The sequence below is a fragment of the Macaca mulatta genome, chromosome 11 (assembly GCF_049350105.2).
Source record: "Macaca mulatta isolate MMU2019108-1 chromosome 11, T2T-MMU8v2.0, whole genome shotgun sequence".
Taxonomy (NCBI): domain Eukaryota; kingdom Metazoa; phylum Chordata; class Mammalia; order Primates; family Cercopithecidae; genus Macaca; species Macaca mulatta.
Genome location: NC_133416.1, coordinates 104,206,907 through 104,234,737, shown reverse-complemented (window position 1 = coordinate 104,234,737; position 27,831 = coordinate 104,206,907). Strand labels below are relative to the sequence as shown.

Below are 27,831 nucleotides of genomic sequence, written 5' to 3'. Positions count from 1 at the left end.
GGGCTTCCGGCTCCCGCCTGGACTGTTAAACTTCGGCGGCCGGAAGTCCCGCCCCGAGTGACGTCAAGGGGCGAGGCGCTGCGTGCGGCTGTGGCTCCTGGCCGGACTGGATTTGGGGTACAGAGGGTCTGGCCAGGGCGGCGCTGGGCATCCGCGGGAGAAGTTATCCCAGTGCCAGGGTGGGAACTGCGGGCCGGGGCGACTCTCTCCACGCCCCAGCGACGGAGCTCCGGCCACTGTCAACTGCTCCTTTGTCATTCACTTGCTGACTGTCTACTGTGTGCTAGCACTGTGCTAGACTCTTGGGTGTACAGTGATGATTTAGCCTGGGGATACAAGAGTACAGTGAATTCTCGTGGTCCTTGGCCTCGTGGAGCTTACAATCCACTATAGGAAGCTGACGTTATTAGATACTTAAATGGAAAGTGAAACTATGATAATGAAAGGTATAAGATGCACCAAGACCCATAATAAGGGAAACTATTGTGGATGTGGATATAGGATTGTGGATGTGGAAAGGATTCCTACATGCAATTTACAAGCCAGGAAACGCGCTCAGGCTGAGAAATAACCCGAAGACTAGGCGTCTGCACTAACCTACTTCAAAACCCATGATCTTTTTTTCATCATGCTGCGAGCTCGGTCAGGAACGTCAAACATCATCTGGTTGGGAATTCTTTTGAAGGGGATGCTTCAAGGTGGAAAAGAAAGTTACTGAGCCGAGTTTTCAAGTGCCCCTTCCAAAGGGCCTTTTGTAGCTCTACTGACAATTTTTGCTGAGAATATTTATCATAAATATGGAGCATTTCTTCTGCAAAAAGTGTTATTCTTTCATCACAACTACATGGGGTGTGTTTCTGAACTAGGTACATAAGCCCCAGTTATCTGCATTCATATTGCAGATTATTGGAAAATTCTAATAAGTGCATTTTTTTCAGAGCAGAAATTGAAATCGTAGCCAAGTTATTGAGGTTCATGGGGGAGTGGAAAAAGGAGAAAGATAGCAAGCAGCAACTACCTTAATTGTACAGTCTGCAGTTCTTGAGGCTATGAAATCCAATTTGGGCAGGGAGGAGGCCCAGAAAGTTGGGAACTAAGAAAGCAGAGTAAGGGAGTGGGGGCAGGGAGAATGGGAGCAAATGGAGAAAAGAAAGCTTCAAACAAAAAGGACAATTAATTAAATCTCTGAAAATTGAAGCCAGCAGGAAAATTGAGACGACTATATGAAAATATATATAATAATACGTGTAATATAATATATACATATATAATACTAGCTATACATATAAAAATAAATATTGAACACTTTACTAAGCACTGTATTTGTGTGTCTAGACGTAATGTGTATGTATGCTATATATATATAATTTCATCTTTCTGAAAACACATGAAGTATGTGCCATTATTTGTCTCCGCTTTACATATGAGGAAATAGAGGTTAAGTAACTTGCCCAAGGTCACAAGTTTAATAAATGGTAGATTCAGAAGTTAAACTTGGGACCATAGGACTGCAAAGACTGTCCCAAACCATTATGCTATACGGTCAAGAGCCATAATACAGTATAAAGGGCCAAATGGAAACCACTCCTCTGTCCCCACTGATGCTACAGCCTCATCAAATCTTACTAGCCTTGGAACAGTCCTGTCATTTTTGTCCCTGCCTCTGTGCCTATGTACATATTGTATGCTCAGTTCTGTATAATAGTTTAAAGAACAATAGATGCCAAATGTTGGAAGCCTTGCTAATATATGAATTATATAAACATATACAGATTTCCAAAAGTAGCCATCACGACAAAGAATATTTCTAGAGACAGAGAAATATTTCATAATGATAAAATGGTAAATAAAACCACAAGCCATTATCAATTTTAAGTGTATATGTGAACATAAGAGAATTTTGAAGCATATGAAGAACAAGTACCAAAGCTAAAAGGGGAAAAAGGCATACCCATAGTCATTGTTGGAGACACTGACAGAATTTTCTCAGTAATTCATAGAACATCCAGATGATTAAAAAAAATCAGAAAAGATGTAGAAGATCTGTACACTACCAACTATTTTAACTGACATTTGTAGAATACTAGAGCCAACTACTTCAGGATAAACATTCTTTTCAAATACACGTGAAGATGGAGTATATATTGGGCTATAAAGTAAGTCAGTAGATGTTTAACAGAATAAATCTTACAGAGTATGCTCTCTGATCACAACAGTATTAAATATAAACTAAAAAACAATAACTCACCTAGAGAAGCCCCAAACGTGAAATAAAACAACCTTACTTCTAATAGCCCATAGGTGAAGGAAAAAATCAAATCACAAATATTAATAATAATAGAAAATATTTGAACTGAGTGATAAGTAAAATGCAACAATAAAAACTCATGGAAACAGCTAAATCAGTGCTTATATTATGAAATCAGTGTTTATATTATGAAAAAAAGTCCAAAATCAATGATCTATGCTGTCTGTTAAGAAACAGAGAGCAAATTAAACACCAAGTAAAGATTAGAGTACAGAACAATGAAATTGAAAAAAGATGAACAATAGAGAAAAATCAATGAAACCAAAAGCTGGTTTTTGAAGTGATTAATAAAATTGAGAAATCTCTAGCTAGACTTATCAATAAGGAAGAGAAAACACAAATTACCAATATCGAGATTGAAAGAGAAGCCATCAATACAAATCCAAAAGATATTTACAAAAATAAGGGAATAGGATAAACAACTACATGTTAATAAATTTGGTCACAACTAAAACAATTGAATACCTTGAAAGACAAATATTAAAACTGACACAAGAAGAAATAGATAATATGATAGCCCTATATGTACCATAAAAATTGAATCCAAAATTAAGAAAGCCATCTCACAAAGGAACCTCAGGATCAGATGGCTTTACGGTTGAATTCTATCAAACACATGAAGAAATAATATAACATTTTGGGAAAACAGAAAAGAAGAGAATATTTGCTAAACCCATTTTTTAGAGGCAATATTACTCTGATACTAAACCAGAAAGACATTACAAGAAATAACCATAACTCATATCCCTTATGCATGGAGACAAAATTATATAGGTGCACATATATATGCAAAATAAATCCAGTAATTTATAAAAAAGATTATGATCAAGTGAGATTTATTGGAGAAATCCAAGATTGGTTTAACACTCAAAAATCAGTTAACATAATTCACCATATTAACAAAATGAGGGAGAAAGCCCATATAATTATATCAATAGATGAAGCAAAAACATTTTTCTAAAATTTAACATCTACGCATGATTTAAAATGCTCGACAAACTGAAAACAATGAAGGAAGGAAACATCCTAAACTGGTTCAAGGGCCTCTACAAAAAGCCTGCAGAGAGCACCTTAATTAATGATGAAAGACTGAATGTCTTCTCCTAAGATTAACACAAGAATACCCAGTCTTACTAGTACTCCTAGTCAACATTCGTCTGGAGGCCCTAGGCAGTGCAATAAGACAAGAAGATGAAAAGAAAGAGAAGAAGAAATAGGAAGAGGAGAAAGGAAGAGGAGAAGGGAGAGAAGAAGAAAACAACAAGTATACATAATGGAAGGGAAGAAGTAAAACTCTCTTTATTGCAGACAGCATGATTGTGTACTGTAAAATCATAAGGAATCCAGAAAAAAACTCCTAGAGCTATTTGAACTCAGCAAGGCCTACGCAAGGTCAATATACAAAAATAGAATTCTACATACTAGCAATAAACAATCAGAAAAATAAAAATTACAATTTCATTTCCAACAACATCCAAAAGTATGAACTAATTACACATAAATGTACTAAACTATATTCAATAATTGTACATTGAAAGCTATACAACATTACTGAGGGAAGTTAAAGACCTAAATAATGAAGAGCTGTATCATGTTCATGAGATAGAAGACTCAATATTATTAACATATCAGGTTTAAATAATGCAATTTGTTGTTTGTATATTATGCACCAATAACTTTATTTTTAAAAAGATCTCAGGAGCAAAGAGTTCCTAATTATTAAGAAATAAAGTGATGTTCTTCACTTGTAAGAGAAAAACAAAGTCTTAAAAAGACACAACAAAACAAAAATTTTCAAATTTAATAACACTGGCTTGAAAGGCCTTAAATATTCTCAAAAAAAAGTTACTAAACAAGTTTCAAATATCAGAATGGCTTTTTCACAATGGGTTTCCTGCCAGAACACAGGTGTTGTGAAAACCACTCCTAAAGGCTAAAATGGGAAGGCAAAAGACTCATATCAACATCATCGTCATTGGACACATAGATTTGGGCAAGTCCACCACCACTGATCATCTGATCAACAAATGTGGTAGCATCAACAAAAGAACCATCGAAAAATCTGAGAAGGAAGCTGCTGAGATGGAAAAGGGCTCTTTCCCATGCCCGGGTCTTGAATAAACTGAAAGCAGAGACTGAACTTCGTATCACCATTGATATCTCCCCATGGAAATTTGATGTCTCAGGACACACAGATTTTTATCATAAACATGAATCCAGGCACATCTCCAACTGACTTTCCTGTTCTGATTGTTGCTGCTGACATTGGTGAATCTGAAGGTGGCATCTCCAAGAATGGGCAGACCCATGAGCATGGTGTTCTTGCTTGTACACTGGGTATGAAGCAACCAATTGTTGGTGTTAACAAAATGAATTCCACTGAGCCACCCTATGGCCAGAAGAGAAAATTGCGAAAAACGACAGCACTTATATTAAGCAAATTGGCTACAACATGGACACAGTAACATTGGTGCCAATTTCTGGTTGAAATAGTGACAACACGCTCGAGCCACATGCTAACATGCATTGGTTCAAGGGATGGAAATTCACCTATAAAGATGGCAATGCCAGTGGAACCATGCTGCTTGACACTCTGCACTGCATCCTACCACCAACTCATCCAACTAATAAGCCCTTGGGTCTACCTCTCCAGTATGTCTGCAAAACTGATGGTAGTGGTACCGTGCTTGTGGGCCGAGTGGAGACTGGTGTTCTCAAACCCAATATGGTGGTCACCCTTGCTCCAGTCAATATTGTAACTGAAGTAAAGTCTGTTGAAATGCTTCATGGGCCAGGCGTGGTGACTCATGCCTGCAATCCCAGCACTTGGGAGGCCGAGGAGGGCAGATCACATAAGGCCAGGAGTTTGAGACCAGCCTGGCCAACATGGTGAAACCCTGACTCTACTAAAAATACAAAAATTAGCCAGACATAGTGATGCATGCCTGTAATCCCAGCTACTTGGGAGGCTGAAGTGGGAGGATCGCTTGAGCCCGGGAAGCAGAGTTTGCAGTGAGCCGAGATTGCACCACTGCACTCCAGCCTGGGTGACAGAGTGAGATTCCATCTCAAAAAAAGAAAAAAAGAAATGTACCATGAAGCTTTGAGTGAAGCTCTTCCTGGGGACAATATGCGCTTCAATGTCAAGAATGTGTCTGTCAAAGATGTTTGTTGTGGCAAAGTTGCTAGTGACAGCAAAAATGACCCACCAATGGAAGCTGGCTTCATTGCTCAGGTGATTATCCTGAGCTATCCAGGCCATATTGGTGCTGACCATGCCCCTCTAATGAATTGTCACACAGTTCACATTGCTTGCAAGTTTGCTGAGCTGAAGGAAAAGATCGATTGCTGTTATGGTAATAAGCTGGAAGACAGCCCTAAATTCTTGAAGTCTGATGAAGTTGCCATTGTTGGTATGGTTCCTGGCAAACCCATGTGTGTTGAGAATTTCTTGGACCATCCTCCTCTGGGTCGTTTTGCTGTTTGTGATATGAGACAGACATTTGCTGTGGATGTCATCAAAACAGTGGACCAGAAGGCTGCTGGAGCTGGCAAGGTTATCAAGTTTGCCCAGAAACCTCAGAAGGCTAAATGAATATTATCCCTAAGACCTGCCACTCCAATCTTAATCAGTGGTGGAAGAACAGTGTCAGAACTGTTTGATTCAGTTGGCCATTTAAGGTTAATAGTAGAAGAGTGGTTAATGATAACAATGCATTGCAAAACCTTCAGAAGGAAAGGAGAATGTTTTGTGGACCATGTTTGGGTTTGTGTGTGGTTTTTTTTGTTGTTGTTTCTTCTATTTTTGTGCATGTGGCAGTTTTAAGACATTAGTTTTTAAAGTCAGTACTTTTTAATGAAAACAACTTGACTAAAAAGCTGTCACAGAATTTTAAGACCCATTAAAACAAAGTTTAATGAGGAAAAAAAAGAATAAGAATGACTTCCATTCTTCACAGTAACACTAGAATTTACAAGACAGTAGAACAATACTTCTATATTTCTGAGCAAAAATGATTACTACTCTAAAATTATCTAGCTGTCTTATCATTCAAGTGTCAAGAAGGGATAAAAACATTTTCAGACATGTAAAGCCTCAACAAATTTTCCTTATGTGTACCTTATCAAGGAGCTACTTGAGTCCAGGAGCGGTGGCTCATACCTGTACTCCCCACCACTCAGGAGGCTGAGGTGGGAGAACTGCTGGAGCCCAGGAGTTTGAGACCAGCCTGGACAACATGGTGAGACCACATCTCTAATGAAAAGAAGCAAAGAAGCTGCCTGAGGAACTGATACACTGAAACAAAGGAGTGAACCAAAACAGAGGAAGACAGGACATACAGTCTCAGAAAGGTGAAGAAAAATCCCAGGATGACAGGTGAGCACTGGGCCCAAAGAGCAACCAGGGCAAGTAGCAGGTCGAAAGATTCTAGTAGTGCTATTATCAGGAAGAGTCACACACACACACACACCCCTCACGTGTCTAATTGTATTAGAAGAGGTTACAGGACTGGGAAACAGTAGACCAGAAGCTTAATTCATGACTAGACACAGAAAACTAGAAAACCAACCAATTAACCAAATGACAATAAAGAAAGAAAGAAAGAAATAAAACCACCACTAGGGAAACAAAAATTGTGCAAGAAAGGAAAAGTCGTAATAACAACCATAATATACCACATAACCTGGTGTGAATACTATTTACATAGCCATTAAAATGTGAACCTGCAATGTTAATTTAACAAAAATTATGACACAGCTATAATGGGTTGGTAGGGATATGGGCAGTGTATATATGTGTGTAGTTCAGGTGGAGGAGGGTGCAGAGAGAAGTGATTCTTCATCTTCTATGATGGAAAGTCAATAGGTAAAACCTAAAATTGAAAAAAAAATTACAAATTAAGTTATTAGAGAGATGGAGATGAATACCAAAAGTTGTCAAAGAGAAATACGTAAAACTACAGGGCTTTAAAACATAAAGTTGTTTTTTTAAAAAAGCAATCCCTTGTTCCTACTTGTCACCAACCACTTACCACTCCCCTAGACATCAGTTTTACCTTCGCTGTGTCCTGTTGTTTGTCGATATTGTTCTGTCAACACACATTTGTGGACCAGCTCCTGACACACTGTGCTGATTATTGAGGTGACCAAGATGAACAGCATCCCTAACTTGGAGAAGCTCAGATTATACCAAGGTAACAAATACTAGTGATACAAAGTTGCCAGTGCTATATTAATCAGAGGCTGGGAAGTGATGATGGAGGAAGAAATTAGTTCTAGGGTTGGCTTCAAAAGGAAGCAAGATGATACACTCAAAACATCAAGGTTTTTAGGTACTGTTAGAGGTCCTATTATGAGAACATCTGCATCCCTTTCCCCTCCCGCTCTTTCCCACAACCTCTGCTACCCATTGCTTAGGGAGCCTGCTGTCCCACATGGTTCTTCCTTGCATATTCTTCCCTTGAATGTTCCCATGGCTCCCTCTGGCATTTCGTTCAGGTTTGTGCTCAAATAGCACCTCTTGAAAGATGCTTTTCCATGGATGCCCTTATCTAAAATATCCCTCACACCCCATCACACTTTGTCTCCTCGCCCTATCCTAATGTATTTGTCTTCAAAGCACATATCAACAGGTCATTATGCATTGCTTTACTTGTGTGGGTTTGTTTAGTTTCTTCACTGGAATGAAGGTGCCACAAGAACAGGAATTTTGTCCTGTTTGGTTGCCACTAGAACAGGAATTTTGTCCTGTTTGGTTGCCACTATCCCTGTGCTTAGAACAGTGCCTGGCATGTAGTAGGTACTCAACATCTATTAACTAAATGAGTAAATGGATGAAGAATGAATGCCTCCAGTCCAAATCTCTCACCTGAATGCAGACCACATACTCAACTGCCACTATCTTCTCTCTGCCAAGCCATTTCCTGTTCCATAACCTCTCATAGCCTCCCAAGGGCTCAAGCCAGACATTTGTGAGTCAATTCTGACTTTTCCCCCTTCCTTCCTTCTCACAAACATCCAAATAGGCAATCACTAAACCCAGTCCATTTTATTGTTGAGTTCTTCCAAATCTGTCTGCTGCTCAGCACCCCTACTGCTCTTACCTTGATTTAGGTTATCCTCATGACCAAATAGTTGAACCAGCCTCTTCCTAACCTTATTACCAGTCTCCAGTCTTTCATCCCTCCAGCTCTCCTCCAAACTCCTACCATAATGATCTCCATAAAATGCAAATCTGATCTCATGACCACTGTTCTTAAAACATATGCCCTCAGAATAAAGTTCGAACTCCTTTGCATGGCCCCCCTAGGCCCTTTGCCACTACCTGGTGCTGACTCCTGTAAATCTTCTCTGACCGCCTGGCCAGTCACACTCACCACACACACCATGTACCACCCTGCTTAGCTTTGGCCCTTGCTACTCCCTCTGCTTAGAACATCTCCTCCTGTCTCTTAGCAATTGGACCAGATAGCAAGGGCTCTGGGGAAATTTCCTTCCCTGATGGATGCTGCCAGGGCATCCTGTGCCCACCCCTGTACACTGTAAACCATGTGTCTACTCGATGGCTTCCTGCACTGAACTCTAAGCTCCAGAAACGTAGTGCCTGCCTGTGAAAAATTAGTATTTGTGTCCCCAGTTCCTAGCATGATGCCTGACACAAAGGAGATACTTAATGAATGTCTGACGAATGAATGAATGGAGGCATGAATCTGTTTTTAGAATTTAGCAGTAAAGTAGAAAATGGATTGCCAGTGGGGAGTCTGAAAGCACACGGACTAGTTAAGAGGTAATTGACATATTCTAGACAAGATGAAGAGGGCCTGGACTCAGGCAGAGGCAATGGGAATGGAAATGAGGAAGCAGAATCAAGACACTTTTGTTAAAAAAAAAAAAAAAAAAGATATTTTATGAGCAAATGCAATTGATTGAGTACTGTGTATTTTCTGAAGAATGGCTCCAGTGTTTTAAATTTAGACAAAGGGCCGGAAAGCCAGTCGTACCCATGAGAAGCAATCAATCAACAAACTTCATCAAAGTGAGAAGAGGTGATTGAAGTAGACAAAGAGGTTAGGGAAGCACATAGAGTTTCTGATACAGAAATAAAAGAGAGTGTTTTAACTGCTGAAGAATCAAGAGACTGACAAGGAGAGTGAAGATTTTAGTGCCGAGGATGTAATAACTGGAAAAGTTTGCTTCAACCCTTAATATAGTAATAAAATTTGTAGACAGCCTACAATATTACACTGACTGGGAAGTTATACATTATACAGACTGCCTTCCATTTTGATGAGACATATATAAAAGTAAGCAGGCCAGTTTCTGGGATTTATTGGGGAGAAATAACTAACTTCCAGGGCATGTCACAGGATCAGTGTAGCCTCATCCCATTTACATTTGACATCTCTAGAGCCATAACGTGATAGGGATGCTTAAGGGATCTCTGAAATGTGGAAAGATTCTATTATGACATCTATGCTCTTAGTCAAAGTGTGGGGAAGGGAAAGAAACAGCTATTTCTTAGGAACCTACTACTGCGTAAGGCTTTGTGATTTTACATCCGTCTTCCACCTTCACATAGCTGACTTCAGGAAATTCTTTATAAGAATTGTTTGCTTCAAAGACAATGAAAACTTGAAAATACAGGTTTTTTTCTAAATAGGTAATGAATACATGTTGCAAAACATTTAATCAATACAAAAAAGTAGAGTTAAAAATAAATCTTCTCCAGCCCCTGATGGTGAACCACAATTTCCTCTCTCTAGAACGATAACTAAAAACAATTTCTTGTGCATCTTCCAAGAATATTCTATGCATAAGTACAATTTACATAATTCATTCAAAATTCATTTAATATACACTGAACACCAACATTAACTCACTACACATCTATTCCATGCTTTATTTTTTTTTTAACTTAATAATATCTAGCAGAAAGCTCCCCATCTTAGGGCAGACTGGTCTCATTCTTTTTTCAGTCCACATAATATTCTATTGTCTGAATGTATCATATTTTATTTAGCAAAGACTGTATTGGTGAATATTAAAGATGTTTTTCAGATATTCTTTTTACATACATAATTTCTTATGCATGCAGGTAGAACTGTATATGCTAACAAGGTTCAAAAGGAATATAATGTGAACAACATATGTAAGTTTCAATGTTCTAGCAGCCACATTTTTAAAAGTAAAAGAAATAAGTAAAATTAATCTTAATAGTATATTATATTTAATTCATTATATCCAAAATATGTCATTTCCAACATGTAATCAATTAAAAAATGAAATATTTTACATTATTTTACTTATTCTAAGGCTTTAAAATTCAGTGTGTGTTTTACACTTAAATTACATGTCATTTCAGATACGCCACATTTCAAGTGCTCAGTAACCAAATATGGTCACTGGCTGCTATACCGGAGAGCACAGGCGTATACATTCCCAGATGGGAAATTGCTCAGAGGAGTAGTATATGGTTAAATTATTATTTTAAAAATTGCTGTTGTCAAATTGCTTTTCAGAAAAAGTTGTACCAATTTACACTTCCCTTAATAATATGCTTACTTCCCCTATCATTTAGGAGTTAGGTGAAAATAGTCTATTATTGAGTTTTACTTTGCATTTATGTTATATTTATGTTATATTACAAGTAAGATTGAGCATCTTTTTTTTTTTTTTTTTTTTTTTTCCTTTGAGACAGAGTCTCTCTCTGTCACCCAGGCTGGAGGGCAGTGATGTTATCTTGGTTCACTGCAAGCTCTGCCTCCCGGGTTCATGCCATTCTCCTGCCTCAGCCTCCCTAGTAGCTGGGACTACAGGCGCCCGCCACCATGCCTGGCTGTTATTTTTGTACTTTTAGTATAGACGGGGTTTCACCATGTTAGCCAGGATGGTCTCGATCTCCTGACCTCGTGATCCACCCGCCTTGGCCTCCCAAAGTGTTGGGATTACAGGTGTGAGCCACTGCGCCTAGCCCGAAGTTGAGCATCTTTTTATATGTTTATAAGCTATTTGTATTTCACCTTCTATGGAGTATTTTTATGTCTTCTGTCCATGTTTTCAATAAATTGGTCCTTTTCTTCATCGATATATGAGAGAATGAAAGTAATTTATCTGTCATAAATGCTACAAAAATGTTTTCCAGTTTACCCTCTTATGGCTTTGGTTATGCATTATTTTGTCATGCAAAAATGTTTACATTTTATGCAGTCAAAATAGCAATCTTTTATGGCTTCTAGGTCTTGTCACGTTTATAGAGGACTTCCTCTCTCTAAGATCATTAGAAAGTCTTTTGCATGACTTTCTTCTGATCCTCATAATAAAGTTATGAAGCTGATGTCATTATTTTTCATTTTACAGATGAAAGAGTAGATTCTTAGAGATATTAAATAAGCTGCCTAAAGGGACCCAGCTAATAAACAGTAGAGCTAGGATTCAAATACATTTTGTCAAATTCTAAAGATTGTGTGCTCTTTTGGCTACTCTATAATCAATGTAACCTATGTTAGGTATCTTATTATTGTCCACTTTTTAAAATTCCTTCTATTATATTAAATATATCATTGCTATTAATAACTAAAACGTTGCATTAATACTGACACCATATTCCCACAAAACCCTATGTAATCGAAATGAGGAGTTTGGGCATTCCTGTGGCAGGAGGGTGACGGGTTTATCTTGGGTAGAAGAAGCCAAGGATATGGAACAGGATTGCAGCAATCAGGGAAGCCTAAATGGGCTTGAGGACATTCACTCAGTGTCTTAAAAGAAAGGTAGAAATTGGACATGGAGAGAAAACAAAAAAATAAAAAACTGTATTAGTCTGTTTTCACATTGCTGATAAAGACATACCTGAAACTGGGAACAAAAACAGGTTTAATTGGACTTACAGTTTTGCATGGCTGAGGAGGCCTCAGAATCATGGCAGGAGGAGAAAGGCACTTCTTACATGGCAGTGGCAAGAGAAAATAAGAAAGAAGTGAAAGTGGAAACCCCTGATAAACCCTTCAGATCTTGTGATACGTATTCAGTATCACGAGAATAGCTCAAGAAAGACCGGCCCCTATGATTCAATTACCTCCCCCTGGGTCCCTCCCACAACATGTGAGAATTCTAGGAGATACAATTCAAGTTAAGATTTGAGTGGGGACACAACCAAATCATATCATTCCACCCTGACCCCTCCAGATCTCATGTCCTCACATTTCAAAACCAATCATGCCTTCCCAACAGACCCCGAAAGTCTTAACTCAATTCAGCATTAACCCAAAAGTCCATGGTCCACAGTTTCATCTGAGACAAGGCAAGTACCTTCTGCCTATGAGCCTGTAAAATAAAAAGCAAACTAGTTACTTCCTAGATACAATGGGGGTCCTGGTATTGGGTAAATACAGCCATTCCAAATGGGAGAAATTGGCCAAAACAAAGGGGTTACAGGACCCATGCAAGTCCGAAATCCAGCAGGGCAACCAAATTTTAAAGCTCCAAAATGATCTCTTTTGACTCCAGGTCTCACATCCAGGTCATACTAATGCACGAGGTGGGCTCCCAGGGTCTTGGGCAGCTCCGCCCCTGTGGCTTTGCAGGGTACAGCCTCCTCCCTCCCAGTTGCTTTCACAGGCTGGCATTGAGTGTCTGTGGCTTATCCAGGTGCACAGTGCAAGCTGTCAATGGATCTACCATTCTGAGGTCTGGAGGATGATGGCCCTCTTCTCACAGCTCCACTAAGCAGTGCCCCAGTAGGGACTCTGCATGGGAGGTCCAACCTCACATTTCCCTTCCACACTGCCCTAGCAGAGGTTCTCCATGAAGGCCCTACCCTTGCAGCAAACTTTTGCCTGGTCATCGAGGTGTTTCCTTACATCTTTTGAAATCTAGGTGGAGGTTCCCAAACCTCAATTCTTGACTTCTGTGCACCCACAGGTTCAACACCATGTGAAAACTGCCAAGGCTTGGGGCTTTCACCCTCTAAAGCCACAGCCTGAGCTATATGTTGGCCCCTTTCAGTCATGGCTGGAATAGCTGGGACACAGGGCACCAAGTCCCTAGGCTGCATACAGCACAGAAACCCTGGACCCAGCCTATGAAACCACTTTTTCCTTCTGGGCCTCTGGGCCTGTGATGGTAGGGCCTGCTGTGAAGGTTTCTGACATGGCCTGGAGACATCTTCCCAAAGATCTTGGAGATTAACATTAGGGTCCTTGCTACTTATGCAAATTTCTGCAGCTGGCTTGAATTTCTTCCCAGAAAATGGGTTTTTCCTTTCTGTTGCATAGTCAGGTTGCAAATTTTCCAAACTTTTATGCTCTGCTTCCCTTATAAAACTGAATGCCTTTAACAGAGCCCAAGTCACTTATTGAATGCTTTGCTGCTTAGAAATTTCTTCCACCAGATACACTAAATCATCTTTCTCAAGTTCAGAGTTCTGCAGATCTCTAGGGAGGACAGGGGCAAAATGCTGCCAGTCTCTTTGCTGAAACATAACAAGAGTTACCTTTACTCCAGTTCCCAAAAAGTTCTTCATCTCCATCTAAGACCACCTGAGCCTAGACTTTATTGTCCATATTGCTATCAGCATTTTGGGCAAAGCCATTCAACAAGTCTCTAGGAAGTTCCAAACTTTCGCACATTTTCCTGTCTTCTTCTGAGCCCTCCAAAGAGATCCAACCTCTGCTGTTACCCAGTTCCAAAGTCACTTCCACATGTTTGAGTATCTTTTCAGTAACACCCCACTCTACTGGTACCAATTTATTGTATTAATCTGTTTTCATGCTGCTTATAAAGAGATACCCGAGACTGAGAAGAAAAAGGGGTTTAATTGGATTTACAGTTCCACATGGCTGGGGAGGCCTCAGAATCAGGACAGGAGGAGAAAGGCACTTCTCACATGGCGGTAGTAAGAGAAAATGAGAAAGAAGCAAAAGCAGAAACCCCTGATAAACCCATCAGATCTCATGAGACTTGTTCACTATCACAAGAATAGCACGGGAAAGACTGGCCCTCATGACTCAATTACCTCCCCACTCAGTCCCTTCCCCAACACGTGGGAATTCTAAGAGTTACAATTCAAGTTGAGATTTGTATGGGGACACGGCCAAACCCTATCAAAAACCATAGAGAATGAACAGAAAACATTCAAGAGTTCAGTTTATTGGGATGAAAGGGAGGACAAGTAACAAGTTTCAGTAAGACTGGAAAGAACCTAGACTTCCAGACCAAGGGGTTTAGACATTTTTACGTGAGTACCCCGAAGTTACTGACAAGTTTTGAAAAAGATAGTGACATGATTGGAATTACGCTTCATGAAGATTAGTCTGGCTGGACTATGCAAGAGCTTCTGGAAAGAAAGGGAGGGAACAAGAGAAAGGCAGGAAAATGGAGCAGATCATTAGGGCCCTAAAGAGGAAAAACAATCCATTTCCTTATAGCATGACATGATTGTGTTTCATTATTGTCATTTACTTTTTCCACCAAACTTTATTACAAACAACAACTTGGATTGTTTTCAAAACTTAAATTTGTCTAAAAATATGAACTTTTACCCTTTCAAGCTGAGGCAAATTGAAAAGAGAATCTTCCAAAATGTCTTGTTCAGTAACATCCTTGCTAGGATAGATGTACAGCCTCCCAAAGTGAATATCTTGGCAAGTCCCCTGTTTTTACTTTATTCTTTTATTCTTTTAAAAAATGAGTCACTTGATAATCTTATCTGATACCAAAAACAAAGTTAAATTATCATAAGGGAGAAGAAATTCTACCTTTCTTATGTGTGGCTTTTAGGAAATGCATACATCTTAATACATATGCTTAGTTACTTTAGGGGTACACCAGCAGCCCAGTATCTGGAGAGCTTAGGGTCTATGAATGCTGCAGCTTCCCCTGCCAAACAGAGAAAAGCTTAGGTTCAGTTCCCCTTCTGGGAGTAGGGGTACATGGGTCCCTGATCCCAGCTAGCTTGGTATCCAGGTATCCTAGGATAAATACCCAGGGTCATTTGTGGGCAATCCTGCTCCTTGTGTCAGTATTTTTGTCCTCTGCTCAACCTCTAAATGTCTGTATTGCCTGTGGTTCTGCCCTCAGCCCTCTGGATTTTCATGCTACACCTTTTTTTTTTTTTTTTCTGTGAACAAAAACATCAAAACCCATGGCTTTAATAACTGTTTCCACTCTATTGATTCTAAATCAGACATCCCACAGGCACCTTAAGCCTAAAGAAGCTACTGTAAACTCACTGCATTTGATATCTAATCTGTTCCTCCCACTAATGCATTTTTTACCTCAACCATCTATCCCATCACTCATTCCAAAGACCAAACCAGAATCCCAAGAATCATTTTTAGAGTCCTCCTCTAGTATTTTCTCTCTCCCTCCACATTCCATCAATGACTACATCACATAGATTTTACTTTTTAAGTATCCTTTAAGTCAGTTTCTACTTTTCACCTTAACCTGCGCAACCTTAGTTGAGACTATCACTTATTCTAGTCTGGACTAGGACTATTGCCTCCCAGTAATACCTCCTGGTCTGTCTCTGTAATATATGCTCCATACTATTGCCAGAAGCAGTTACCTATAGAGGAAATCTGGTCATGTCACTCATTTCCTGAACACGCTTCAATGGCTCCTAATCACTTTTAGGAGAAAGTTCCACACAGTCATTCATTCAATTATGAACTATTTATTAATCAATTACACTGTCCCAAGTGCTGTGAGAGATGCCACAGTTAGAGGAAAAAACAAACAAAACCCATGGTTTTTACCTTAAAAAGCTCCTAGTTATGCTTATGTGGAATTAGGTTTCAGATTCTTTGGAGAAAGTTGTGAAACAATGGAGACTTTACTGAAATCGGCAACACAAATGCTGGGATTCAAGCTTTCTTCACCCTTTCTAATTCTCCAGAAAAAAAACAACATCAAATCGATGATCCATGGGGTCCCAGTCTGAGTTCTTTGCCTACTGAAGATCTACTCTTACTTTTACTCATTCTGTTTGAATTGTGATGAGGATTTTCTCAGAAAGATTAAAGGAGGACCTAGTGCAAAAGTGTCTTTAGCATTTCCTGTAGCTACTGATTGATATTATCACTCAAGGAGACTTAAACATCATTCCTCTGAATTCCTATACCTCGATGGCTGCTTTGCCTGTCGGTATCCACATTGATTCACCTTTGGGTCAGATAGCTGTCCTGTGCTTTCTAAACATAAAATAAAAGATGCTGCACATCACTTGGTTTCTAATAACATGCCACAGCTTCGATGCAACATTATGGGGTTGTAGTATCTAAATGGTTTGGTGCGTGCTTCCTGTCTACTACTGTAATAAAGACTGCATTAGGTTTGCTTTATGTGTATGACTTGACTTTAAATAAGAACAGCTGAACTCATTTTAAACTAGAGAAAAGGTAGGAATTATGTTTGAGGGAATAACCCTTTATGTGATGAACTAATGAATATTTTTTCTTTCTAATTTTCTTTTCCTTTTTTCTTTTTTGAGACGGAGTCTCGCTTTGTCGCCCAGGCTGGAGTGCAGTGGCACGATCTCCGCTCACTGCAAGCTCCGCCTCCCGGGTTCCCGCCATTCTCCTGCCTCAGCCTCCCGAGTAGCTGGGACTACAGGCGCCCGCCACCACGCCTGGCTAATTTTTTGTATTTATTTTAGTAGAGGCAGGGTTTCACCATGTTAGCCAGGATGGTCTCTGTCTCCTGACTTCGTGATCTGCCCGCCTCGGCCTCCCAAAGTGTTGGAATTACAGGCGTGAGCCACCGCACCCGGCCACTTTCTAATTTTCATGAGTCTAGACACATCTTTTATGAGGAAAAGAATGCTTTCTCATTGTTAATTTGACAGCTGGAAATTTTTACTCTGGTTCACCTGGACGTTAATCACTGTTTAGCTTGTGAGGAGGGAGAGAATTGTCTCGGAGAAACTATTTTTGAAGGCTGACTAATAATGGTCTGAGTGACTCATGATGCAGGAAGGTATGTATTAAGCAGATTGTTGAAACAGAAAAAAAAAAAAGTTGTTTGATGTACTTCCTCCCCTCTGCCAAAGTGTAGACAAGAAAAGGGATTCTTGAGTGCTAGTAAAATTCTGTTTTTTCATCTGGGTGCTGGTTATTGAGTTCAATTTTAATAAATTCATTAAGCCATGCACTTAGGATTTGTGCAATTTTCTTCACATGTTCTACTTCAGTACTTTTTAAAAACTATAGCACTCCCTCTTCATCTGGAGGATGAATAGACCTATGTGTGTATATACACACAGGCACACATACATGCTTCCTCTTCATGCAAAGGGTTTATATTTCTAAAAGCAGCTTTTTATTTTATTATATATTTTTAAATTTTAATAGAACAAGGTCTCGTTATGTTGCCCAGGCTTGTCTCAAACTCCTGGACTCAAGCAATCCTCCCGCCTCAGCTTCCCAAAGTGCTGGGATTACAGTCATGAGCCACTGTGCCTAGACTTATCTTCTATTAGACTATAAATTCTCTCTTTTTCATTAGAATTTAGGGCAAATGTCTTATTTAGTTTGTACTCTCTATTGGAGCCAGCACATAGAAAATACTTCATAAATATACGCTGAATGAGTGAGCAAAAGAACATATAAGTCAGGGGTTCCCAACTCCCGAGCTGTGGACTGGTATTGGTCCATGGCCTGTTAGGAACCAGGCTGCATAGCAGGAGGTGAGTGGAAGAGGAGCAAGCATTTCCACCTGAGCTCCATTTCCTGTCAGATCCACGGCATTAGATTCTCAGAGGAGCATGAACCCTACTGTGAACTGTGCATGCGAGGAATCTAGGTTGCGCACTCCTTATGAGGATCTAATGCCTGATGATCTGAGGTGGAACAGTTTCATTCTGGAACCATCCCCACCCTGGTCTGTGGAAAAATAGTCTTCCACAAAACTGGTTCCTGGTGCCAAAAACATTGGGGCCTGCTGATATAAATGACAAAACTAAAGACATTAGAAATAAATTTTAGTGACTCAGAGTAGAAATATAGTAAATTAGTATTCTCTACATTGCAAACGATAAATTATGTTCATGTCTATCTTAGTTGTTGGCCAGGTTCAATAGGCAGTTTGGATTTCATAATCCTGGTTAAATATTTTTATTTTTTATTTTATAATTTATTTTTATTTTTATTTTATTATTATTTTTTGAGATGGAGTCTTGTTCTGTCACCCAGACTGGAGTGCAGCGTTGCAATCTCAGCTCACTACAACCTCTGCCTCCAGGTTCAAGCAATTCTCCTGCCTCAGCCTCCGGAGTAGCTGGGATTATAGGTGCGTGCCACCACCACACCCGGCTAATTTTTGTATTTTTAGTAGAGACGGGGTTTCACCATGTTGGACAAGCTGGTCTCGAACTCCTGACCTTGTGATCTGCCTGCGTTGGCCTCCCAAAGTGCTGGGATTACCGGCATCAGCCACTGCACCCAGTCAGTAATGCTGGTTAAGTATTAAATATACTGTTTGACCAACCAAACCAGCCTATTCCTCAATATTACCATATAAATATCAAGAAGAGTAAGGTCTCTGTGACTTAGCAATAGGCTTTAAGGAGTGTTGGAACCAAACTACTGTAGGGTTAGAAGGGCTTAGTGCTGGAGTGGAGGACACAGCACAGCACCACCCTCCATGTAGAATCTGCATGTATGCCATGATAGAGAGACCTGATATGATATGTGTCCAGTTTAGTTAGCCTGTAAGGTTTTTTTAGTCATTGTCTTAAAATAATTGGTACTTGTACTATTAAGGAACCAACAGAACAAGTTATGACCTTTACTATTGTTTTCTATTCTATTAGGTTTTAGAAAGTCCCTCTGGAATAATGTATATTATACCATGATTTCAAAAGTGAGGTGGGGTGATAATACATTAGTTATTCATTTATGTATAACAAGTTACTCCAAACCGTAATGGCTCAAAACAACCATAAACATTTATCTTCCATAGTTTCTGTGAGTCTAAAACTTAGGCGCAATTTTGCTGAGCAAATGAAGGTTCCAGAAAGGTTAAGTCACTTGCTCAAAGTTATACTGCTAATAAGTAGTCAGGCTAGGATTTCAACCAGTTTCTAATGACCAGCAGTGACACTGGTGATCAGGATATCAGTTAGGAAGCTATAGCAATAGCCCAAGTAAAAAATAACTTGGGGAAGTTCCAACTTATAGTACAGGTAGCAGAAGTGGACATATTTTGGCAGTTGGTTGTGAGGCCACCTTGAGAGCCAGATAAGAGGGTGTCTGGCTCAAGGCACAGTGCTTTAGAAGGCTGTGTTCTGGCCACTGCTCTCCTCCCCACAGAACCAGGTCCATAGGTCTAAGGGGACTGAACTGCCTGGAGCCCACACTCTGCCTTTTTTAAACTCAGGTACCTAAATTCCTGGAATTCGCTGCCCAGACTGCCACAGGATTCTTAGATTTTCCCTGCAGAGGCCAGACTTGCTATTTGTACACACAACTCTGAGGCCTGAGGAGTAGCCAAGGGTGGCTGTTGGCCAAGGGTTTGAACAGAGTTTAACATTGGGAGAATGGTAGGAGGTCCACATGCCTGGGTAGGCCTCACAGTGCTGGAAGGAGCCAGTGGTAAAAAGAGAAAGAAAACAGGCCACAGCTGGGGGCCATCTCTCCTCAGGTAGCCTAGTCCTCTGCAGAATACCAAGGAATGTGAGAATCTTACATTATAATCTGACCTTCTAGGTCATTATGCAGTGCATTTGTCAAATTAGGAGGACTGAATACATTTTAGTTAAAATAATTAGAGCTTCCTTTGTAACTTTTAAGCATTCGGATATACACTTTATAGTGCCTCTTGTTTGTACCCTGGTTGATCCAGTGGGATCATATTGGAGATGTATTTTCCTGACCATATTGTTGACTAGTTAATTCCCAAATTTGCACACTGTGAACTCCTAGAAATACTGGATAAATATAACAAATATTCCTTTAAATTACAGCTAAGCTTGTAAGAAAGAAAAATAAATCCCCAATGAAAGAAAGGAAGAAATAAAATCAAAGGTGGTGAGCATATGAGCTAGTACTGCAGCTTCACTGGATGAAGCTTTTGGTTTTGTTAACCCAAGAGCCTAGGTTTTAGTGCCTTGAGCCCTGGTACAACAGAGGTTGCAAGTTAGAATTGAGGTCTTTGCATAAAGCTGAGATCCTCAAGAGGCTGTAAGATAGGTAGAATAATGGCTCCCCAAAGACATCCAAATCCCAATCCCTAGAACCTGTGAATATGTTATCACACATGGCAAAAAGGAATTAAGATTACAGATGGAATGAAAGTTGCTAATCAGTTGACCAGATAATAAGGAGATTATCCTGGGTCATTCTGGTGGTCCCAATGTCATCACAAGCGTTCTCAAAAGTGAAAGGGAAAGACCAAAGAGGTCAGAGTCGTGGGATGTGACTCTGATGTAAACCATCATTGTTGGGTTTGAAGATGGAATGAGGTCACCAGCTAGGGAATGAGAGCTAGAGGCTGGAAAACGTAAGGAAATGTATTCTCCCCTGGCATCCAGAAGGAACCAGCACTGTCAATACCTGGTTTTAGCCCAATTAGACACATTTTGGATCTGTGATCTGTAGAACTATTAGATAACTGTGGTGTTTGAAGCCAAATAGTTCATGCTAATTTATGACCACAGCAATGGGAAACTAATATAGATTTGATCCTCACAAGAAAGGAAAGAAGAAAGAAAGAAAAGAAAGAAAGAAAAGAAAGAAAGAAAGAAAGAAAGAAAGAAAGAAAGAAAGAAAGAAAGAAAGAAAGAAAGAAAGAAAAAAGAAAAGAAAAGAAAAGAAAGAGAGAGGGAGGAAGGAACAAGAGAGAGGGAGAAGAGAGAGGGAGGTAGGAAGAAGAGAGAGGGAGAAGAGAGAGGGAGGAGGGAAAGAAGGAAGGAGGGAAGGAGGAGGAGGAAGGAAGGAAAAAAAAGAAGAAGGAAGGAAGAAAAAGAAGAAGAAGGAAGAGGAGGAGGAGGGAGAAGAGGAGGAGAAGAACAATTCAGCATAAACCAGATTGAGCAGACACAATAAACAGCAAGATCAATATCCCAAAAGTATCGTATTATAGAAAAATATGACAGGGAAAGAAAATTAGTATGTTTTAAATGATTGGCTGCATAAAATAAATAATCCGAACACCAGACAAGAGGCTGTGAGAAAAAAATGGGCAGATTTAGTGGAGAAGCAAATAGAAATTCCAGAAATAAAAAGTGAAGCCTTTGAAACAAAAAATTCTATGAATAGATTAAATAGCAGTTTTGATAGACTAAAAAAGAAAATCATCAAACTGAAAGATAAATTAGAAATCACTATCCAGAATGCAGCCTGACAGGGGAGAAAAGGATGGAAAATAAAAGAAAGATTAAGAAACAGAGGGCTGGTGCAGTGGCTCATGTCTGTAATCCCAGCACTTCGCGAGGCTTAGGCAGGTGGATCACCTGAGGTCAGGAGTTGGAGACCAGCCCTGCCAACATGGTGAAACCCTGTCTCTACTAAAAATACAAAAACTATCCAGGTGTGGTGGCACACACCTGTAATCCCAGCTACTCTGGAGGCTGAGGCAGGAGGATTGCTTTACCCTGGGAGGCGGAGGTTGCCACGAGCCGAGATCGTGCCCACTGCACTCCAGTCTGGGTGACAGAGTGAAACTCTGTCTCAAAAAAAAAAAAAAAAAAAAGAGAGAGAGAATACAATGAGAAGATCCAAAACATATGTAATAAGAGTCCCCAGAAGAGAGACTAGAGTGAATGGGGGAGAAAGAATATTTGGAGAGCTTATTGTATATGTCTTAACTCCAACAACCATATCAATTAGAGACTAACGAAGAAAATGAGATGGTAACAGTCTCTTGACATGCATGATTAAATTAAATAAAAAACCACAAATTGAATAATTATGCTCATTCTTTTCTATATTGCATACTGTGTGTTTATTCCCTGTCAAAGTATAATTTTCAAAAGTTAAAAACATGATACTTTTTAAAACATAAAATAAATATGGGTTAAAAGTTTTATTCAGCTCATTAATTAGTGAACTTGTAAATGGCAAGGTTTATTGAAAGAGCATATTTTAAGCATTAAAATAATGATAGTAGGTTAGACACAAAAGCTACAATAAATGATAACTTTTGGGTTGTATTCACATCGCTTGCATCTCTTTGGGACAAAATTTGTTTATATTATTACTGAAAAAGAATCACTTGAATTGTCATCAGTTTTTTTACCTCTGTCCTTAAAGAGATGTAAGATTTCCTAATTAATAGCAAATAAAATGTCAAACAAAAGTTTGGGAATCAGGTAGCCCCCCTTGTAATGGTTAACTTTACGTGTCAACTTGGCTAGGCTCTGGTACAAAGATATTTGGTCAAACATTAGTGTAGATGTTGCTGTGAAGGTGTTTTTAGATGAGATTAACAATTAAATCAAAAGTCTTTCAGTGAAGCAGATTTTTCTACATGAGTGGATCTCATCTAATTGGTTGAAGGCCATCAAAGAAAAGACTGAGATTGCCCAGGGAAGAGGGAATTCTGCCTCCAGATTGCCTTTGGGTTTGAGTTGCAGTGTGAACTCTTCCCTGGGTCTCCGGACTGCCAATCTGCTCTGTAGATTTCAGGTTCATCAGTCCTCACAATTGCATGAGCTAATTTTCTCTCTCTCACTCTCTCATATATATACACACACATACATATATATACACACACACACATACACACACACACACACACGCACACACACAGTTATGAACGATATAACATTTTGGTCAATGATGAACTGCATACACAATGATATTTCCATAAGATTATAAGGGAGCTGAAAAATTCCTATCCGCAAGTTATATTGTAGCCATTGTAACATCATAGGGCAACACATTACTCATATGTTTGTGGCAATGTGGTGGTGCTGGTGTAAACAAATGTAGTGCCCTGCCAGTAGTATAAAAGCACATGCAATTCTATACAGTGCATAATACTTGATAATGAATATGTTGCTAATTTACGTATTTACTATGGTATACTTTTCATTGTTATTTTAGAGTGTACACCTTCTACTAAAAAAGAAAAGTGAACTGTAAAACAGCCTCTGGTAGGTATTTCAGGAGGTATTCCAGAAGAAAGTGTTATCACAGGAGATAACAGTTCAATGCGTGTTATTGCCCCTGAAGATCTTTCAGACGAACAAGAGGAGGAGTTGGGAGACAGTGATATTGATGATCCTGATCCTGTGTAGGCCTAGAATAATGTGTATGTTTGTGTCTTAGTTTTAAACAAAAGAGTTTAAAAAGTAAAAGAAAAAATTAAAAATAAAAGCTTATAGGATAAGGATACAAGGAAAGAAAATATTTTTGCACAGCTGTATAATGTATCTGTGTTTTAATCTATGTGTTATCACAAAAGAGCCAAAAAGCTAAAAAAAAAAAAAAAAGAAGTCTAAAAAGTACAAAAATTAGTCAGCTAAGGTTAATTTATCATTGAAGAAAGAAAAATATTTTTTAGAAACTTAGTGTAGCCTTAGTGTACAGTGTTGATAAAGTCTATAGAAGTGTACAGTAATGTCCCAGGCCTTCATATTCACTTCCCGCTCACTCAGTGACTCATCGAGAGCAAGCTCTAGTCCTGCAAGTTCTGTTCATGGGAAGTGCCCTATAACAGGCATACCATTTTTTATCTTTTATATCACATTTTTACTGTACCTTTTCTATGTATATATACATTTAGATACACAAGTACTTACCATTATGTTACAATTGCCTACAGTATTCAGTACAGCAGGCTGTGCAGGTTTGTAGCCTCAGAGCAATAGGCTATACCACATAGCCTAGGTGTGTAGTAGGCTATACCATCTAAGTTTGTCTACATACATTCAGTGATGGAACTGGCTAATGATGCATTTCTCAAGATGTTCTAAGCATTGCATGACTGTATACACACTCACATCCTATTGGTTCTGTTTCTGTGGACAACACTCACTAGTACATCCTTCCCTCAGCAAGTTAGACAATGCCAAGTACTAAACTGAAAGGATTTCCAGAAATCCATTTTGCGTATTTCAACACTTCAGATAATTCTTAACACTCTACAGGGTTAGAAAGGCTCCCAATAAATTCCATTTAAATATTTATTAACACCAAAATTAGCCCTTTGTTGTAATTTTGAGTCAGTCTCATAGTAACTTTAAAGAGAATTTTACTTGAATTGGTAGTAAGAAATAATATGATTGGACTACTTAACTAAAATTGGTATAGCTAATGTATAATAGGCTACTTCCATCCTATCATAACAATTAACACCAATACCACAACCCTAGTGTGCCTTTGCAAAGATTACAACATCTTCCCTGCTCACTTACAGTCCAACCTCCCTATTGCAGCCAGTGTGATCTTAAATGCAAATCTGACCTTGTCACTCTTTGGCTTCAAATCCTTCTGTAGCTCCCAAGTCTCCTTCTCATGGCCTACTCAGTACTTTGTGAGCAGATATACCTCCACCCTCTTCTCTCACAACTCCTACACTATCACCCTAGGTTTATTCTCTAGCCAAAGTGAACTTCCCATTTCTTGAAGTTCCAGTGCAATGAACTAAGTTTTTATGTTCTTCCAAAATTCGTATGCTGAAATCCTAACTCCCAAGGCAATGGCACTAGGAGGTGGGGCTCATGGGAAGTGATTAAGTCATAAAGGTAGAACCAACATGATTGGATTAATGCCCTTAAAAAAGAGACCCTAGAGAGCTAAGTAGTCCCTTCCACCAAGTGAGGACACAGCTAAAAGGTCCCATCTATGAACCAGAAAACAGGCTCTTACCAGACACTGAATCTGCTGCACTTTGATCTTGGACTTCCCAGCCTTCAGAACTGTGAGAAATCAATTTCTGTTGTTTACAAGCTACCCAGTTTATGGTATTTTTTCATAGCAACCTGAATAGACTAATATAAAAACCCACACTCACTTTGCCTTTAGGTCTCCAGATATACTATTCTGCAGGCTTAGGATATTTTCCTCCAGTTTCACCAGGTTATTTCTTATTTATGTATCTGGTATTGGTTTAAAAATCGGTTGTTTTAGCCCAAGTTTCCTAGACAACAGAGCCTAAGGCATGAAATCAGTGTGATGCTTTATGAAGGGGGCAGGTGTGTGTAATCTGAGGCAAGCAAGTGTGAGAAAAAATTGAGAGAAGCAAGAAAGGATGTGAAATGTGTTACCACACTTGCCACTGCTTCATGATGAGCCTTGAAGAGATACGTAAGTTTTCTCATCAGATGTTGGGTACTCAGAACTTCTCAGGGTAACTGTACAGAGAAACCATGCCTCAGAATGGGAGGAATGGAGAAATGGAATCGATTTGCCCTGATCCTTCCTGTCTCTTGTTTCCCACTGGACAGAATTCATCCATGTGGAGTTAAATCCTTTACTCCTCAAGGCCATGCCATCTGATCCTTCCTGCAGCCTCTCAGGATACCAGATCCTACACCCAACAGTATAGCGTGTAAGGAATCAAAATTAGCACCTTGGCATAAGGATTATTTTGAGCTGAAGATATTTGATATTCAACAGATACAGAAAGAAGCCTTCCTGGAGCTTCCTTTATTTGACTGAAAGTAGAAATTTCTGAGAAATGAGGAGCTGCCATAAATCTCTCTCATGAAAGTTTTATGTCCAAGAAGAAGATGGAAAGTCAGTGCCGAGAGGTGGCCCCACACAAACAAATGTTGCTCCATGAGTTTTCCCCGTACATTTATCTTCCCATAGTTTGCCACCGCTGGAAGCCTAAAACCTTTTCCTTTGTCTTGTCACCTCTCTATAGATTTACTCTTCTTCATTAAGATGCCATATATACCCACATTCTAACCATATCTGTTCTGTGGGGGGCAGGCCTATACAATCATGCTCCCAAAGTCCAAGGAGGCTGAGAGGCCAACCAAAGAGGCTGACCTATCCATTTTCTCAGAAAGAAACATTTAATAAGGACTTACAAACAGAAGCCATGTCTGTGTCTTGGCCGGCTTCAAGACAAGATGGGGTGAATCCCTGTGCCATCACCCCCAAACCTGGAGCTTATATAGCATAGGAAAGGGGTGACTCTGAAGGGATGTGTGGGACAATTAAAATGTGATAACATTAAGGTTGTCTGACCTAAGGGCAAGGTAACACAAGGAACAATAGATAAACTAGAAATCTTAGAGACCTTCGAGGAACTGGGATTAATCAGAAGTGAACACAGCAGATTAGCATCCAAGATGCTTTTGCCTCCACCATCTTTTAGTGACTCATCACTGTGTGTCTCCTATATGTATTCACACTACAGGCATTCATAAATTTTGTTATTTTTCTCTTGTTAGTCTGTCTTTTGTCAGTCTAATTTGCAGGGCCCAAGCCCGTGGAGAACATAGGAGGAAAGGAGAATTTTTTTTTTTCTTTCCCTAAGTGTTCCCAAAGTGAGTGGTAAAATGTGTTGATTTGGGTCCTCTGAGAAGCAGACATCAAGACTGGATTAGAGGCCTGGCGCCATGGCTCGCGCCTATAATCTCAGCACTTTAGGAGGCCAAGGAGGGCAGATTGATTTGAGCCCAGGTGTTTGAAACCAGCCTGGGCAACATAGCAAAACTCTATCTCTATAAAAATTACAAAAGTTTAGCCTGGCATGGTGGTGCATGCCTGTAGTCCCAGGTACTTTAGAGTCTGAGATGGGAGGATCAATTGAGCCCAGGAGCTCCAGGCTGCTGCGAGCTCTGATCACGCCACTGCACTCCAGTCTGGGTGACAGAGCAAGACCCCATCTAAAAAAATATACTGGATTAGATATCCAAGATATCCAAGAGATTTACTTGGTGAAACAACTACAAGGGAGAAAGGGGAAGGACCTTAAGAAAGCAGGGAATGTCAAACCGTGATAGAGTCAGGGAAGGAAGTTCCCTGGGGCACTAGGCTGATAGGGAAGCCTATGCCCAAGTCACCCCACAGAAGGGTCCCACATCTCACAGATATGGGTCTGCTTTGCTATCCCTGCACCACTTAGTCCCGGGCTGGGCACAGACTGGGGAGGCAGGCATCAGCATTAACACAGTGGGGTTTTGGAATACAGAAGCTGGGGTCATGTCACTTCCATTCCCCTCAGCCTGAGATCTGAGTGGTGCATTTCCTGGTCACCACAAAGAGCTGCAATCTCTAGGTGAGTGGCAGAGGCCAAGAGGGAGGGCCTGGCACTCTCAGGACCACTAAGTGGTGGGTCCCTGGCGTTGGCAGCACAGTCCAGGGTAAAGACTGAGAGAACCTGAGGTGGCAGGTGATTCCTCTAGGAGGCCTGCCCTCATGCATACTAACCTTTCATCCTAAGTTAGGGGCTCCTAGTTTGTGCTGTGATTCTTCTATCAAAGTATTATTACACTTTGTTGTAATTGTGTATTTGTTAGCAGTCATTCCTGATAGTATAAGCTGTAAGGGGGTAGGGGCCATATCTGTCTTGTCCATGGTCCTCAGAAGGGGTACACCAAAGAGAGTTGAACAGATGAGAGGCAG

At 39.9% G+C, this 27,831-nt stretch overlaps 1 pseudogene; it reads left to right on the top strand.

The window, feature by feature from the left end:
• Positions 1-4,246: 4,246 nt before the first annotated feature.
• On the top strand, positions 4,247-5,903 carry LOC713608 (elongation factor 1-alpha 1-like; annotated as a pseudogene).
• Positions 5,904-27,831: the final 21,928 nt, after the last annotated feature.